Raw genomic sequence first — 18631 nt, forward strand, 5'->3', positions numbered from 1 at the left:
ACAAAACAGATTGCTAAGAATTAGATCTATACTAGGCTCATGGAAAATTCCCCTGAGGAATGTATAGCTACACTGAGGAATGAAGACTGAAAAGGAGGCAGTTGAGCAAAGGGGGAAGAAAAGCATTTTATCCAGTGTGTGGCATGTGCTGAAGCTCTAGAGTAGTCTGCCTCCAGCCAAGAGAGAACAACGGGTATTGATTTTTCTTTGTAGCTAAAATAAATAAAATCGAAACCCACAAAATACATTAAACAATTTTTTAGACACTGGACATTAGGCAAAGAAGATAATAATCCCTGAAAAACAGAAAAAAAAGAAAGGTTTTATGAAGTTTCAGCTTCCTACCTTGACAGAGATTCCAAGACATGACACAGGAAGAAAAAACTGAGGTGGGATCTACCAGACTCTCTTGGTTACATTGATGAAGCTTAGTGTCTGGTAAAACCAAAACAGACAGACATTATAGAATAAACACTGAGGAGGAGCCAGAGGTACAGAGGCAATGGCAAGAAATCCCTGTAAACCCCCTGTCAGTATTCAGCAAAATTTTGAACATTGCATGTGAGCTAGAAAACTACCTAAGGGGGTGGGGGGTGGCTTATAAAATTAGAGGAAATCACACCTGGTGCTTGCACAGTGCCAAGAAGAGTGTCTATTTTTATAGATTTGCCTGGGAAAACCCAGACTTCACAGGAAAATGAATAGTCAGAAAGGCCTTGCCTCAGGTGTGGGGAGTTAGCTCATACTATAAAAAGCAAAAATGAAAAGGATCAAGTTGTTTATAAGTAACTCAACTCTATTCTACAATAAAAATCAATAAGATAAGTAGAGCAATAGAAGATACTTTCAAAAACTAAATTGCACTTGTATAGATACAAGTTACAATGCCAGAGATGAAAGCTACACTGAGTAGATATGAGCATAGATTGATTTGCCATCACGAAAGAAAAGATTCACAAATTTCAGACACTAGAGAACTACGAGCAAACTCCCAGCAGGTAATATATAAGTCCCCAAACAGATAGGAGGAGAGACAGAATAAAACATTTGAGGAAAAATTGGCTAAACATATTCTAAACTTAATGAAAGCTACAATCCCACAGATCCAGGCTGGAATCTGGCTGGAAGTGAAGAAATGAAAATATACAATTGTAATTTCTTATACCATCTATGATATGATATAATATTACTTGAAGGTGGGTTGTGATGAGGTAAATCCATACACTATAAATCCTAAAAAAACCACTAAGACAGCAAAGAGTTATACCTAATAACCAAATAAACTTATACCACAAAAAGATATGACTAAATCATAAAGAAATATAAAACTAGACCAATAACTAAAAATGTTATACATGTATAGATATGTAACTAAATCATAAAAATTACTAAACTAGTCTGAAGGAAGCAGATAAAGAACAAAAGCAAAACAAAGAAGATCTGGGACTAATAGAAATCAAACAGCATGATGACAGACAACTTTTATCATATCAATAATTACATAATAAATTAAACTGGTCTAAAAACCACTGTTCAAAGGCAGATTGTTAGAATGGATATAAAAGCAAGACTTACATGTATAATGCCTATAATAAATAAACTTTAAATATAAAGACAAAAATTGGTTAAAGATGAAACAAGATATACCACACTACCACTTGACAAAAGAAGGCTGAGGAAGAGTGGTTGTATTAATACCAAAGTACATTTCATAGCAAAACTATTACCAGCAATAAACAAACTCATTTTATAGTGACAAAGGGTTCACTTAATCAAGAAAACATAACAGTCCTAAATATTTCTGTACATAATAACATAAATGCTTCAAAATACATGATACAAAAATAGAACTGCAAAAGAAATGGACAAATTCCCAAATATAGTCTAAAATTTCTAAACCCCTTACTCAAGTGGTAGAATAATGAGGCAGAAAATTCTGGAAAAATGTTGGCATGTGTACTCACCAGTCTAGACATTTTCCCACCCCTGTGTTTGTATGCTGCTTTAGTTACAAAAAGTTAGGTAGGATATCGGGAGATTTCTTCTTGGATACCAGAAATATCAACCACATCAACACTATACCTAATAACTCTAAAATAATTCTTTTGAACAGATTACCAGTAAAGAACTTGTAAGTTAAATCCAGTAGACCTTTCAGTAATTTTACTGCTTGAAATTCTCAAACTTAAAAGATATTTGCAACATCACTTTCTCTGACTCCTCTCCTACATTTCTTTAGCCACTGCTCAGTCTCCTTTACCAAGTCCTTTGACTCTTGTGAAATTTTGATATTCCCAGAGTTTTGTCAATGACTTTCTTTTTAGTCTACATCTACTACATCATGGAAAAGCTCATTGAGATCTATGGCTTTGCCTAATAATTGTAATAAAATTATTCTAAACCTGCATCTTCAACCAGAGTTCTATCTCCAGCTAGAAATGCCTATAATCCCATTACCTACTGAAAGTAACCCACATGAATGTTTCATTGAACTCAATATGTAAAGAAAACTGTTGGGCTGTCCCATGACTGTTTGCTCTTCTCTGTTAACCTGACAATTTCCTACTCCTTCCCCATGAGCATTGTAAATGCTTGTGCACAATCTGAAAATTTATGAATGACCTGAGAGGGTATCTGTCCCCTAGCTTTTTAAACTCAATAATCACTAAACCGGGGGCAGAGCAAGATGGCCGAATAGCTCCAGTCTCCAACTCCCAGCACCAGCAACATAGAAGACTGGTGATTTCTGGATTTTCAACTGAGGTACTGGGTTCATCTCACTAGGGAGTGTGGGACAATCGGTGCTGGTCAGCTGCTGCAGCCTGTTGAGCGAGAGCTGAAGCAGGGACAGGTATTGCCTCACCTGGAAAGTGCAAGGGGGAAGGGAATCGCTTTTCCTAGCCAGGGGAACTGAGACACACAACACCTAGAAAATTGGGTAACTCCCACCCCAATACTGCGCTTTACCAAGGATCTTAGCAAATAGGCACACCAGCAGATTATATCCCACACCTGGCAGGGAGCGTCCCAGGCCCATGGAGCCTCCCTCATTGCTAGCACAGCAGTCTGTGATCTACCAGCAAGGCAGCAGTGAGGCTGGGGGAGGGGTGCCTGCCATTGCTGAGGCTTAAGAAGGTAAACAAAGCCTCTGGGAAGCTTGAACTGGGTGGAGCTCACAGCAGTTCAAGGAAACCTGCCAGTCTCTGTAGACTCCACCTCTGGGGATAGGGCACAGCTAAACAACAACAACAACAACAACAACAACAAAAAGGCAGCTGAAACCTCTGAAGACACAAATGACTCTGTCTGACAGCTTTGAAGAGAGCAGTGGATCTCCCAACATGGAGGTTGAGATCTGAGAATGGACAGACTGCCTGCTCAAGTGGGTCCCTGACCCCTGAGTAGCCTAACTGGGAGACATCCCCAACTAGGGGCAGATCAACACCCCACACTTCACACGGTGGAGTACACCCCTGAGAGGAAGCTTCCAAAGCAAGAATCAGACAGGTACACTCGCTATTCAGCAATATTCTATCTTCTGCAGCCTCTGCTGCTGATACCCAGGCAAACAGGATCTGGAGTGGACCTCAAGCAATCTCCAACAGACCTAGAGCTGAGAGTCCTGACTGTTAGAAGGAAAACTAACAAACAGGAAGGACACCCACACCAAAACCCCATCAGTACGTCACCATCATCAAAGACCAGAGGCAGATAAAACCACAAAGATGGGGAAAAAGCAGGGCAGAAAAGCTGGAAATTCAAAAAATAAGAGCGCATCTCCCCCTGCAAAGGAACGCAGCTCATCGCCAGCAACGGATCAAAGCTGGATGGAGAATGACTTTGACGAGATGAGAGAAGAAGGCTCCAGTCCATCAAACTTCTCAGAACTAAAGGAGGAATTACGTACCCAGCGCAAAGAAACTAAAGATTTTGAAAAAAGAGTGGAAGAATTGATAACTAGAATAATTAATGCAGAGAAGGCCATAAACGAACTGACAGAGATGAAAACCATAACACGAGAAATACGTGACAAATGCACAAGCTTCAGTAACCGACTCGATCAACTGGAAGAAAGTATCAGCGATTGAGGATCAAATGAACGAAATGAAGCGAGAAGAGAAATCTAAAGAAAAAAGAAGAAAAAGAAATGAACAAGAAGTATGGGATTATGTAAAAAGACCAAATCTACGTCTGATTGGGGCACCTGAAAGTGAGGGGGAAAATGGAACCAAGTTGGAAAACACTCTTCAGGATATCATCCAGGAGAACTTCCCTAACCTACTAGGGCAGGCTAACATTCAAATTCAGGAAAATACAGAGAATTTCACAAAGATACTCCTGAGAAGAGCAACTCCAAAGGACACATAATTGCTAGATTCACCAAAGAAAATGAAGGAAAAATCTTAAGGGCAGCCAGAGAGAAAGGTCAAGCACCACAAAGGGAAGCCTATCAGACTAACAGCAGATCTCTCAGCAGAAACTCATGTCAGAAGAGAGGGGGGCCACATTCAGCATTCTTAAAGAAGAAAAAATAATTTAAACACAGAATTTCATATCCAGTCAAACTAAATTTCACAAGTGAAGGAGAAATAAAATCCTTTACAGATAAGCAAATGCTTAGAGATTTTGTCACCACCAGGCCTGCCTTACAAGAGACCCTGAAGGAAGCACTAAACATGGAAAGGAACAAATCCAGTACCATTTCATTGCAAAACATGCCAAAATGTAAAGACCATCGAGGCTGGTGGGAAGAAACCGCATCAACTAATGAGCAAAAATAACCAGTTAATATCATAATGGTAGGATTAAGTTCACATAACAATATTAACCTTAAAATGTAAATGGACTAAATGTTCCAATTAAAAGATTGACAGACTGGCAAACTGATAAAGACTCAAGACCCATCAGTTTGCTGTATTCAGGAGACCCATCTCACATGCAGAGACATACATAGACTCAAAATAAAGGGAAGTGGAGGAAGATTTACCAAGCAAATGGAGAACAAAAAGCAGGGGTTGCAATATTACTAGTCTCTGATAAAACAGAGACTTTAAACCATCAAAGATCAAAAGAGACAAAGAAGGCCATTACACAATGGTAAAGGGATCAATTCATCAGGAAGAGCTAACTATCCTAAATATATATGCACTCCAATACAGGAGCAATCTAGATTCATAAAGCAAGTCCTAGAGACTTACAAGAGATTCTAGACTCCATACACAATAATGGGAGACCTCAACACCCCACTGTCAACATTATGACAGATTCAACGACAGAAAGTTAACAAGGATATCCAGGAATTGAACTCCATCTCTGCAGCAAGCAGACCTATTAGACATCTACAGAACTCTCCACCCCAAATCAACAAAATATACATCCCTTCTCTCAGCACTACATCACACTTATTCCAAAAATTGACGACATACTGAAGCAAAGCACTCCCCAGCAAAGGTACAAGAACAGAAATTATAACGCAGTGTCTCTCTGTGACCATATGCAATCAAACTAGAACTCAGGAATGAAAACCAATCAAAAACCGCCTCAACTACATGGAAACCGAATAACCTGCTCCTGAATGACTACTGGGTACATAACAAATGAAGGCAGAAAAAAAGATTTCTTTGAAACCAATGAGAACAAAGATACAACATACCAGAATCCTGGGACACATTTAAAGCAGTGTAGGGGAAATGAGCACTCAAATGCCCACAAGAGAAAGCTGGAAAGATCTAAAAATTGACACTCCCAACACACTGTTGAACGAGAAACAAGAGCAAACACATTCAAAAGCTAGCAGAAGGCAAGAAATAACTAAGATCAGAGCAGAACTGAAGGGGAGATAGGAGACACAAAACCCTCCAAAAAATCAATGAATCCAGGAGTTGGTTTTTGAAAAGATCAACAAAATTGATAGACCGGGCTAGCAAGATTAATAAGGAAGAAAATAGAGAAGACCAAATAGATGCAATAAAAATGATAAGGGATATCACCACCCAACCCTACAGAAATACAAACTACCATCAGAGAATACTACAAACACTCTATATGCAACAAAACCAGAATATATTTGACTTTAGATTTTAGAAATTTGAATGATGGAATAGATTAATACAGATTTTGAAATAACAATTTTACCATCAACGTCTGAAAATCAGATGGGACGATGAATGACTAGAGGAATACCATTCCAAAACCACCTTACTGATGAATCTCAACTATTTTATCATCTGATACCTGAAATGACTAATATTTTGCATCAATGCATGCAAAAAATCCTCAACAAAAATACCGCCGCAAAACGACCCGTTGCCACCGCCATCCACCGCATCGCTAATTTCATCCCTGGGATGCAAGGCTATTCAAATATATGCAAATAATAAACGTAATCCAGCATAATAAACAGAACCAAAGACAAAACCATACGATTATCTCTAATAGCCGCAGAAAAGGCCTTTTGACAAAGTTCCGCTAACACCCCTTCATGCTAAAACGCCAATAAATTCGAGCATTGATGGAACGTGATCACAAAAAATAATAAGAGCTATTTATGACAAAACCCACAGCCAATATCATACTGAATGGGCAAAACTGAAAAATTCCCTTTGAAAACTGGCACAAGACAGAGATGCTCCTCTCTCAATACTCGTATTCAACATAGTAAGCAGTTCTGGCTAGGCACCAGGGCAAGAGAAAGGTGTTCCAAGGGTATTCAGTTTAGAAAAGAAGAAGTCAAATTGTCTCCCTGTTTCAGTAGATGACATGATTGTATATTTAGAAAAACTGCATTGTCTCAGCCCAAAATCTCCTTAAGCTGATAAGCAACTTCAACAAAGTCTCAGGATACAAAAATCAATGTGCAAAAAATCACAAGCATTCTATACACCAGTAACAGACAAACAGAGAGCTAAATCATGAATGAACTCCCATTCACAATAGCTTCAAAGAGAATAAAATACTCTAGGAATCCAACTTACAAGGGATGTAAAGGACCTCTTCAAGGAGAACTACAAACCAATGCTCAGTGAAATAAAAGAGGACACAAATAAATGGAAGAACATACCATGCTCATGGATAGGAAGAATCAATATCGTGAAAATGGCCATACGGCCCAAGGTAATTTATAGATTCAATGCCATCCCCATGAAGCTGCCATTTCTTTTAAAACATCTATTTTAAAACATTCAAATCCTGTAGCTATTTGATCTTAGGCTTAAATTTATCTGGTACTCCTCGTGGGATTCCAATAGCCTCTAAATAAATGTGGGAGGCAAAAGACCCATAAGGGGCTTTCCTTGCTTTACAATGTTGTGTTTCTCCTTTTTCTGGTTTTTGAAATGCCAGAGTGAAAGGGATAGCCAACTGGACTACAGCACAAGTGCTGCTCCAGTTACTTGGCAGAGTGTCCAGTAAAGGTCCACCACAATACTGCCATACATCTGCTTGGGCATGTATAAGGGCTGACTGATTGGTAAGCTCTTGGAAAGTCTTAAGCTTACTGCATCCTTTTAGGTCTCCAAACAATGCTAAGTTTCCTCCTTGTGAGAGACATGAAGTGAACTTGGTGTTGGGAGATGGAAGCTGGATGGCTCTCGGGGGCTGACCTGCAGGGTGTTGAACTTTAGGATATAGCAGAGAGAGAGAGAGATTGACACAACTTGTTACCCTAGGCTGTGGAACCCTAGAAAAGAGCTACGATACAGTGCATGCCTGGTTGACTGAAGGACCATCCTAGTGGAAAGGGGACAATCTGGGCCTCTGGTCTATCGTGTGCACAAAATCAATTGCTTTTGCTTAAAGTGTGAACAGAATATTTGATCCATTCCAACCAGGCATTTGCATCTTGATGTCCTGTCTCAATTGCCAAAGTTTGTTTTAGGTCTTTAACTTCTTCTACAATAGCTACCTTGCTCTTGTCATTAGACGGAAGAGGAACAATAGTTTCATTGTGAGAGTTTTTGGAAGAAGGCTTAGGGGAAGGTGTAGGCACTAGGGGAGTGATGAAGCATATTTCAAAAGATCCAATAGGGTCCGTTTCTGAAAACTCAGCCCCCATATCATAAAACCAGGTTAAAGAAGGGATTCGGCTTAGAGAAGAAGAACTTTGAGGGTTTGAGGTAATAACCTGTATTGGGTCGCACTGGTTTAGCTGAAAGTTAGGGACAGTTGTATCTTTAGTGAAATGAATGTGTGGTTTTAGGAATTACAACTACTGGCTGGAGCAGTCCATCCTTGCTCTCACTTGCATGTAGTTGGACCAACTATGGCGTAAAAGCTCTGTGTCAGGGGGGCAAGACTCCCGGTTAACACTGGGGTCTTCATCGAAACTTTCCCAGACTAAATGATCCCAATTCATTAATATCCAGTCTGAGGAGAGCCATGAAGTACAGAGGTACTTTTCTGAAGTGGAGAGCTGTCTTTGACTTGACAAGTCTCCAGAAGGTATAACAAGACAAGCACCAAATATAATAGTTTGAGGCGAAATGGGTTCCATTGTCTGAGTCAATATTTTCTATTAGCCTAAACCTGGGCACTATATTTTCAATTAAGGACTTAACTACATTATTAGCCATCACACTTGAAAAAGGAATAGCTTTGACCCAGTGAGTAAGGTGATCTACTATCACTAGTAAATATTTTAGATGACCTATTGGAGGCATTGCTGTGTAATCAATCTGGATACTTTGAAATGGCCTTAAGCCTGGATTCCTTCTCCCAAGGGGTAATCTTTTTATAGTTTGTTTATTAGTTTTCTTACATACTAAGCAACTGTCTGTAACCTGTTTGGCCAGAGTATAAATTCCTATACACACAAAAACTTTCAGAACTGTGTCACACATGGTGTGGGGTCCCCAAAGGGTCCCTTGATGCAGTTGTTTTCCCTCATAAGAGATTTGAACATTTCCCTCTGGTCTGGCAATATCCATTTTTCTTCTGAATTCTCTTTAGCACCTATTTTTATTCGTTTCTGTTTTCAGTGGAAGAGAAAATGGAGATTATGGTAGGAGGAGGAAGGTAAAGAGTTCAGTGAAAAATAGATGTTTTAAAAGAAATGGCAGCTTCATGGGAATGGCATTGAATCTATAACTACTCTAATGTATGGCCATTTCAATTTATATTGATTCTTCCCATCCATGAGCACATGGCATGTTCTTCCATTTATTTGTGTCCTCTTTTATTTCACTGAGCAGTGGTTTGTGTTCTCCTGAAGAGGTCCTTACATCCCTTTGTAAGTTGATTCCTAGGTATTTTATTCTCTTTGAAGCTTGGCTAGAATGGGAGTTCATTCATGATTTGGCTCTCTGTTTGTCTGTTACTGGTGTATAAGAATGCTTGTGATTTTTGCACATTGATTTTGTATCCTGAGACTTTGTTGAAGCTGTTTATCAGCTTAAGGAGATTTTGGGCTGAGACAATGGGGTTTCTAAATATACAATCATGTCATCTGCAAACAGGGACAATTTGACTTCTTCTTTTTCCTAAACTGAATAATTCTTTTGATTTCTCTTGCCTGATTGCCCCAAATGCCAACTTCCAACACGCGAATACGAAGTCGTGAGAGAGGGCATCTCGTCTTGTGCCAGTTTTCAAAGGGAATTTTTCCAGTTTTTGCCTATTCAGTATGATATTGCTGTGGGTTTGTCATAAATAGCTCTATTATTTTGTGATATCGCCCATCAATATCGAATTTATTGAGCTGCTTTTAGCATGAAGTGCTGAACTTTGTCAGCTGGGCCTTTTTCTGCATCTATTGGAGATAATCATGTGGTTTTGTCTTCTGTCTCTGTTTTATATGCTTACTTTTATTGACTTGCATATGTTGAACCAGCCTTGCATCCCAGGGATGAAGCCTACTTGATCACGTGTGGATGTTTTTGATGCTGCTGGATCCGCTTTCGGCAGTATTTTTATTGAGGATTTTGCATCGATGTTCATCAGGGATATTGGTCTAAAATTATCTTTTTGTTGTGTCTTCTGCCAGGCTTTTGGTATCAGGATGATGTTGGCCTCATAAAATGAGTTAGGGATGATTCCTCTTTTTCTATTACTGAAATAGTTTCAGCTTGCACGGTACCAGCTCCCTCCTTGTACTCTGGTAGAATTCAGCTGTGAATCCATCTGTCCTGGACTTTTTTCTCGGTTGGTGGCTATTAATTGTTGCCCCCAATTTCAGAGCCTGCTATTGGTCTATTCAGGAATTCAGTTTCTTCCTGGTTTAGGGCTTGGGAGAGTCTATGTCCAGGAAATTATCCATTTCTTCTCTAGATTTCTAGTTTATTTTGCATAGAGGTGTTTATAGTATTCTCTGATGGTAGTTTCTGTATTTCTGTGGGTTGGTGGTGATATCTTCTTTATCATTTTATTGCATCTATTTGATTCTTTCCTCTTTCTTCTTTATTATCTCTTGCTAGCTGTCTATCAATTTTGTTGATCTTTTCAAAAACCAACTCCCAAGATTCATTGATTTTGGAGGGTTTTTGTGCCCTCTATCTCCCTTCAGTCTCCGTTCTGATCTTAGCTATTTCTTGCCTTCTGCTAGCTTTGAATGTGTTTGCTCTTGTTTCTCTAGTTCTTTCAATTGTGATGTTAGAGTGTCAATTTTGTAGGAATCTTGAGTTTCTTCACAGAATTGGAAAAACTGCTTTAAAATTCATATGGAGCCAAAAGAGCCTGCATTGCCAAGACAATCCTAAGTCAAAAGAGCAAAGCTGGAGGCATCACGCTTACCTGACTTCAAACTATACTGCAAGGCTACAATAACTAAAAACAGCATGGTACTGGTACCAAACAGAGATATAGACCAATGGAACAGAACAGAGCCCTCAGAAATAATACCTCACACATCTACAGCCATCTGATCTTTGACAAACCCTCAGAAAAACAAGAAATGTAAAAGGATTCCCATTTAATAAATGGTGCTGGGAAAATTGGCTAGCCATAAGTAGAAAGCTGAAACTGGATCCTTTCCTCACTCCTTATATGAATATTAATTCAAGATGGATTAGAGACTTAAATGTTAGGACCTAATAATTATTAAAACTCCTAGAAGAAACCTTAGTGGTAATACCATTCAGGACGTAGGTGGCATGGGCAAGGACTTCATGTCTAAAGTTCAATTAAAGCAATGACAACAAAGCCAAAATTGACAAACAGATCTCATTAAACTAAAGAGATTCTGCACAGCAAAAAGAAATTACCATCAGAGGAACAGGCAACCTACAGAATGGGTGAAAATTTTTGGTGCAATGTACTCATCTGACAAAGGGCTGGATTATCCAGGAACTTTACAAAGCACTCAAAAACAAATTTACAAGAAAACAAACAACCCCATCAAAGAGTGGGCAAAGGATATGAACAGATTGTGCTCCTCAAAAGAAGACATCTCATACAAGTCAACAGACACATGAAAAAATGCTCATCATCACTGGCCATCAGAGAAATGCAAATCAAAACCACAATGAGATACCATCTCACACCTGTTGGAATGGCAATCATTAAAAGTCAGGAAACAACAGGTGCTGGAGAGGATGTGGAGAAATAGGAACACTTTACACTGTTGGTGGGACTGTAAACCAGTTCAATAATTGTGGAAAACAGTGTGGCACCTCAAGGACGAACTAGAAATACCATTTGACCCAGCCATCCCACTGGGCATATACCCAAAGGATTATAAATCATGCTGCTGCATAAAGACATGCACACGCATGTTTATTATGCACTATTCACAGCAAAGACTTGAATCAACCCAAATGTCCATCACTGACAGGTTGGATAAGAAAAATGTGGCAATATACACCATGGAATACTATGTAGCCATAAAAAAGGATGAGTTTGTGTCCCTTTGTAGGGACATGGATGCAGCTGGAAACCATCATTCTCAGCAAACTATAGCAAGAACAGAAAACCAAACACCACATATTCTCACTCAAATGTGGGAACTGAATAATGAAATCACTTGGACTTGGGAAGGGGAACATCACACATCGGGGCCTATCATGGAGAGCGGGGAGGGGAGGGATTGCATCAGAGCACCTGATGTAAATGACGAGTTGATGGGTGTAGCACACCAACATAGCACAAGTATACATATGCACAACCTGCATGTTATGCACACAAAAATTCTAGAACTTAAAGTATAATAATAATAATAATAATAATAATAATAATAATAAAAGAAATGGCAGCCTGTTTAGCTATCTTATCTGCTAGGTTATTTCCTCGACTTTCAAAAGAAAGACTTTTCTGGTGTCTGGGGACATGGACAATCACTATTTCTTCTGGCAATTGAAGGTTATTCAATACTTGGGTGATTAGCTCCTTATGAACAAGATCTTGACGTTTATTATTAATGAGACCTCGTTCAGTACAAATTTCTCCACATGTATCAGCCACTCCAAAGCGTACTCAGAATTGGTATAGGTGTCTCCATCCTGTTTCTGCAAGTACTTTAAGGCTTGGCTGAGTGCAAATAGCTCACAAGTTTCGGCAGACCAATTCTTAGGCAATTTTCCTGCCTCTATTTCTTCAAGAGTTTCTCCGTCAATTACTGAATACCCATTGCATGTTTTTGCCTCAATCACCTCACAGCAACCATCTATAAATAAGTGTCATCCCGTCCTGAAGGGGGTTTCTCCTAGGTCTGGTTAGACCTTTGCATGGTAATCACTTAAATCTAAACATGTGCGCTCTCTCTTTAGATTTGGATCCCCTATTAGGAAACCTGCTGGGTTAAGCGAATTATCAGTGGTTAATGTTAAATCATCTTTTTCTAACAGAATAGCCTCACACTTTAAGATTCTTGAGTCAGTAAGCCACCTCCCTGCTTTCTGGTTTAAGATAGAACTAACTTGGTGGGGCGTTCTTACTGTCAATTTTCCTCCAAAGTTTAACTTTCTGCTCTCTTTGACCATTAGTGCTGTAGTCACAATTGATTGGATGCATTGAGGCCACCCACAAGTAACTGGATCTAAGACTCTTGACAGGAAGGCCACCATGGGCTGCCTATGGCCTCTGTGTTCTTTCTTTTTTTTTTTTTTTTTTTTTTTTTCATACTTTAAGTTCTAGGGTACATGTGCACAACATGCAGGTTTGTTACATATGTATACATCTGCCATGTTGGTGTGCTACACCCATTAACTCATCATTTACGTTAGGTATCTCCTAATGCTATCCTTCCCCCCTACCCCTCCCCACAATAGGACCTGGTGTGTGATGCTCCCCTTCCTGTGTCCAAGTGATCTCATTGTTCAGTTCCCATCTATGAGTGAGAACATGCGATATTTGGTTTCTTGTTCTTACAATAGTTTGCTGAGAATGATGGTTTCCAGCTGCATCCATGTCCCTACAAAGGACACGAACTCATCCTTTTTTTGTGGCTGCATAGTATTTCATGGTGTATATGTGCCACATTTTCTTAATCCAGTCTCTCACTGATGGACATTTGGGTTGATTCCAAATCTTTGCTATTGTGAATAGTGCCGCAATAAACATACATGTCGTGTGTCTTTACAGCAGCATGATTGATAATCCTGTGAGTATATCCCCAGTAATGGGATGCCTGGGTCATATGGTATTTCTAGTTCTAGATCCTTGAAGAATCGCCACACTGTTTTCCACAATGGTTGAACTAGTTTACTGTCCCACCAACAGTGTAAAAGTGTTTCTATTTCTCCACATCTTCTCCAGCACCTGTTGTTTCCTGATTTTTTAATGATTGCCATTTTAACTGGTGTGAGATGGTATCTCTTGTGGTTTTGATTTGTATTTCTCTGATGGTGAGTGATGATGAGCATTTTTTCATGTTGAACACATTTTTTTTCATGATGAGCACATTTTCATGTTGGCTGTATGAATGTCTTCTTTTGAGAAGTGTCTGTTCATATCCTTTGCCCACTTTTTGATGGGGTTGTTTGTTTTTTTCTTGTAAATTTGATTGAGTTCTTTATAGGTTCTGGATATTGGCCCTTTGTCAGAAGAGTAGATTGTAAACATTTTCTCCCATTCTGTAGGTTGCCTGTTCACTCTGATGGTAGTTTCTTTTGCTGTGCAGAAGTTCTTTAGTTTAATTAGATCCCATTTGTCAATTTTGGCTTTTGCTGCCGTTGCTTTTGGTGTTTTAGACATGAAGTCTTTGCCCATGCTTATGTCCTGAATGGTATTACCTAGGTTTTCTTCTCGGTTTTTTTATGGTTTTAGGTCTAACATTTAAGTCTCTAATCCATCTTGAATGAAATTTGTATAAGGAGTAAGGAAAGGATCCAGTTTCAGCTTTCTGCATATGGCTAGCCAATTTTCCCAGCACCATTTATTAAATAGGGAATCCTTTCCCCATTTCTTGTTTCTCTCAGGTTTGTCAAAGATCAGATGGCTGTAGATGTGTGGTATTATTTCTGAGGGCTCTGTTCTGCTCCATTGGTCTATATCTCCGTTTTGGTACCAGTACCATGCTGTTTTGGTTATTGTAGCCTTGTAGTATAGTTTGAAGTCAGGTAGCGTGATGCCTCCAGCTTTGTTCTTCTGACTTAGGATTGTCTTGGCAATGTAGGGTATTTTGGTTCCATATGAACTTTAAAGCAGTTTTTCCCAATTCTGTGAAGAAAGTCATTGGTAGCTTAATGTGGATAGCATTGAATCTATTAGTTACCTTGAGTATTATGGCCATTTTCACGATATTGATTCTTCCTATCCATGAGGATGGTATGTTCTTCCCTTTGTTTGTGTCCTCTTTTATTTCACTGAGCAGTGGTTTGTAGTTCTCCTTGAAGGGGTCCTTTACATCCCTTGTGAGTTGGATTCCTAGGTATTTTATTCTCTTTGAAGCTATTGTGAATGGGAGTTCATTCATGATTTGGCTCTCTGTTTGTCTGTTACTGGTGTATAAGAATGCTTGTGATTTTTGCACATTGATTTTGTATCCTGAGACTTTGTTGAAGTTGCTTATCAGCTTAAGGAGATTTTAGGCTGAGACAATGGGCTTTTCCAAATATACAATCATGTCGTCTGCAAACAGGGACATTTGATGTCTTCTTTTCCTAACTGAATACCCTTGATTTCTTTCTCTTGCCTAATTGCCCTAGCCAGAACTTCCAACACTATGTTGAATACGTGTGGTGAGAGAGGGCATCCCTGTCTTGTGCCAGTTTTCAAAGGGAATTTTCCAGTTTTTGCCCATTCAGTATGATATTGGCCGTGGGTTTGTCATAACAGTCTTTATTATTTTGAGATAATGCCTCCATCAATATCAATTTACTGAGTTTTCATAGTGCCGGAACCGTCAAAGGCCCTGCATCTATATTGAGATGTTCCGTGGTTTTTGTCTTTGGTTCGCCATATGCTGGATTATGTTTATTGAATTGCACGCGCGGAACCAGCTCCTGTATCCCAGGGATGAAGCCACTGGTTCATGGTATAAACTTTTGATGTGTTGCTGGATTCGGTTTATGTTCTATGAGCACCCTAAAGCTTATCCACGTTGACGAAAAGTAGAATGGCTTTTTTTTAGGGGTTGCAAGGCTAAGGACAGGGGTGGTTATAAGCCTTTTTCTCAGCTAACCCTGATCGACTTCCCTGCAAAGTCCAGCCACAGGAGATGTCGCCCCTCCCCTGGCGCTGGATATAGAAGTCACCGGCTTAAGTCGAGTTAATCCATAAGCAGCAGTATCCTACGTCAACCTGCAAAAAATTCCTGCAGAGTTCCTGTTTAGGTTTGAAGCGCGGTGCAGCGGCCATCGATTCCCCTGCCTGTCTCACTCTTCTGTCGTCATACCGTACTGGCGTGGTTCAAACATTAATTCAGGTTCACTTAGCTCTAGTGACTCAGCAACCCCCAAACCGTAATATTTAAGAATATGGTAGAGAGCCAGCCACTTTCTATATCTTCAGCCCCACCATATTGAGCAGTATACTTCTCTACCACAATTTTTCTAATACCAAAAATCAACGACTGAAAAGTGCTGGGGAGTCTGCAGGAACCCTGGGGGGCAGCTCTTCCTGTCCTCTCAATACTAAGCTGTTTCCAATCTCTGAATGGGGACCTCCCACCAAAAAGTAAAATATATCTTGGTTATCTTCTATCCAGGAGACATACCCAAAGCATCTTCCGTAAATCTATAAATAGAAAACTGATGATTATATGGAATCCTCCTGCTGAGAAATGGTGTAAGGATTGGAGGACAAATGGAGGGGTAGTTTGACTAGTCGGTTAATAGCTCCTAAGGTCCTATCGTTTTGGGTATGGCCACCCTTCTGATTTCTTGACTGCGCATTTGGGGTGCTATAAGGGGGACATACAGGGCTCAAGAAGCCCATCTCCTAATAAGAACTTCAAGTATAGGTTTCCAAATCCTATCCTGCCCTCTAGAAATGGAGAATGGCTTCTTCCTACTACTCCCCAAGTCTCAGCTGATGTAATGGAGGAATCGGTGAGTTTCCCTGGATCTCCCTCTTTGACTGCATACCAGGACAGCCATATTTTTCATCTGGCAGTAGAAGCTGAATGAGGTGGAGAAATCTCTTGGGCTTGTTTGCATGCCTGCTCTGCCAAACCTCCCTGTCCCGCTTTAGGGATTTAACAAACGAATATGGGCTGATTGAGCCCGGTATCTTGACTTCTGTGCTTTCTCAAAATTTTGCTTTTCTTAAATCCTTCCTTTCAACTGAGACCAAAAGATCCTTAGCTGAACAGCCATTAGATGGGGGAAACAAAATAGAGGACTGAGCTACCTGCAATCAGATTAAAGTGTGCTGTTGGCAATCTCATGCTTAGGTCCCACTTCTAGGCTTATCAGCTCCTGTAGGACTCAAGATAGCAGAGTCCCTGACCCTTATTCTTCTCTTCTCAAAGTCATGACATGCCTTTTCCTCTTTCTAATCTTTTGGACACATTCTCTTGAAGTGGTCACTGTTCTTCCATTTGTAGTGCCCACTCAGTCCTCCCTGCCCCCTCAGCCTGTATCCTTTGGATTTTACTCCCCATACTTATTTAGAGGGCCTGGCAGACAACAGCCTTGATCCCCTGAGTATGCCTGTGTCCTTTAAAGGAACCCTTTATAGTTTCCACCTGAAAGCTCTGCTTTAGGGGTGAGCAGGTTTGGCCATCTGTTACAGACAACATAAGCTTTGTCTTTTGCTTTCACTTTTCTCTGTCTCTCTCACACATATACTTTTGCTCTGAGAAGTCTTGGAAATCAGTTTTCCAATCTCTGGACGGAATTTTCGAATTGAAGTTCAATTTAGTCCCACCTGGCACTTTGAGTCCATTGCGAAGGTTGAGATCGAGATCCATAATGAAACCTGGTTCTACTTTAAAATATTGAAAATAGCGGCATGGTAAACGAACTTTAGCTACCTTTTCGGAGGCTAAGGCAGGAGCATGGTTAACCCGAGGTGAAGTTTGGCGGTGGAGCTAAGATCGCGACCATTGCCTCCCAACTGGTGATAGAGCGACTCATCTCAAAAATAAAAACATATGGACAACTTTAGTGACAAATGGAGTTTTTAACATTCCTCGTCCAGGGTCAAATTATCCCATCCTGAACAACTTAGGTATCCCTCATCTCTCTCCCAAGTGTCAGATGCTTTAGAGAGATTTTGAGTTTGGGGTGCTGATTCCCTAGTTTCTTTCATTATCATTTCCCTTATGTCTTGCATGTTTTCTTGGTGAGCTGTATTATTGTCCTACTGGGGATCTTGGGTGGGGAATTTTTGGTCCATGGTAGGAATGTTTTGACAAAGAGGGTGTTCACATTCCCAAATTGCCATAGCAGCCCTATGGATCAGATCCTGCTTCTTTCCTCCTCTGAAAAGGGAATGCCTAGGATGGACATAAACTCAAACCAAGTGTGTAACTGAGGTCCCAAGAACTGATCAATCTGTTCTGCCACCTCATAAGGGTCGTCTAACAATGGCTTAAATTCCTTTTTCAAACTTCAGACTTCTGAACTGGTCAAGGGAGCATTCACAAATACAATAGCTCCTCCTCCTTGTGGCATGTCTTTTAAGGGGAAGAGAGTTGCGGCTGACTCCTTAGGTGTGGAGGGAAAAGGGAAGTTCTGAATGTCCTTTTTACATTGCTGTACCTCATGCTGGAGTCCCTTTAGGGAGAGGTATTTAGGCTGACAGGGGACAGGCTCATGGGATGATAACTCCCAAGAATTAGAGTTGTAAGGAGAAGGAACAACATGAGCAGGAGAAGGATCTGGGGTGGGATCTGGGGTGGCAGCAACACCCTGAGGGGAAGGATCAGAGGCACTGAGTGGGGGAAAATGGTATAGGGGATCCCATGTGCTGGCTTTAGGTGTTGGAGTCAGCTTGTCTGACTTTCCAATTTGAGATACTGGATTGTGTTCTTCCCTAGTTGCCTTTAAGGGAATAAGGACAGGTCCCTGTCTCCAACAAAGAGCATAGTCTAGTTCTTCTTGAGAAACCAGATTTTTATCATTAACATATTGAATTAGAAGTTGACACATTACATGCTCATTCAACGCAAACTTTGACCAGAAGATTGAGGGTTTTGAGGGTGGGACCTTGGTTCCAAGTGAAACAGCAGTATTTCTACTGTTCATCTAATGCTTTTTCTTATGTTTAGTCCTCTCATTATCCTTCTAATATTTTAACATGAGACCCAGGGGACTAT

The sequence above is a fragment of the Papio anubis genome, unplaced genomic scaffold (genome assembly GCF_008728515.1).
Source record: "Papio anubis isolate 15944 unplaced genomic scaffold, Panubis1.0 scaffold146, whole genome shotgun sequence".
Lineage (NCBI taxonomy): Eukaryota > Metazoa > Chordata > Mammalia > Primates > Cercopithecidae > Papio > Papio anubis.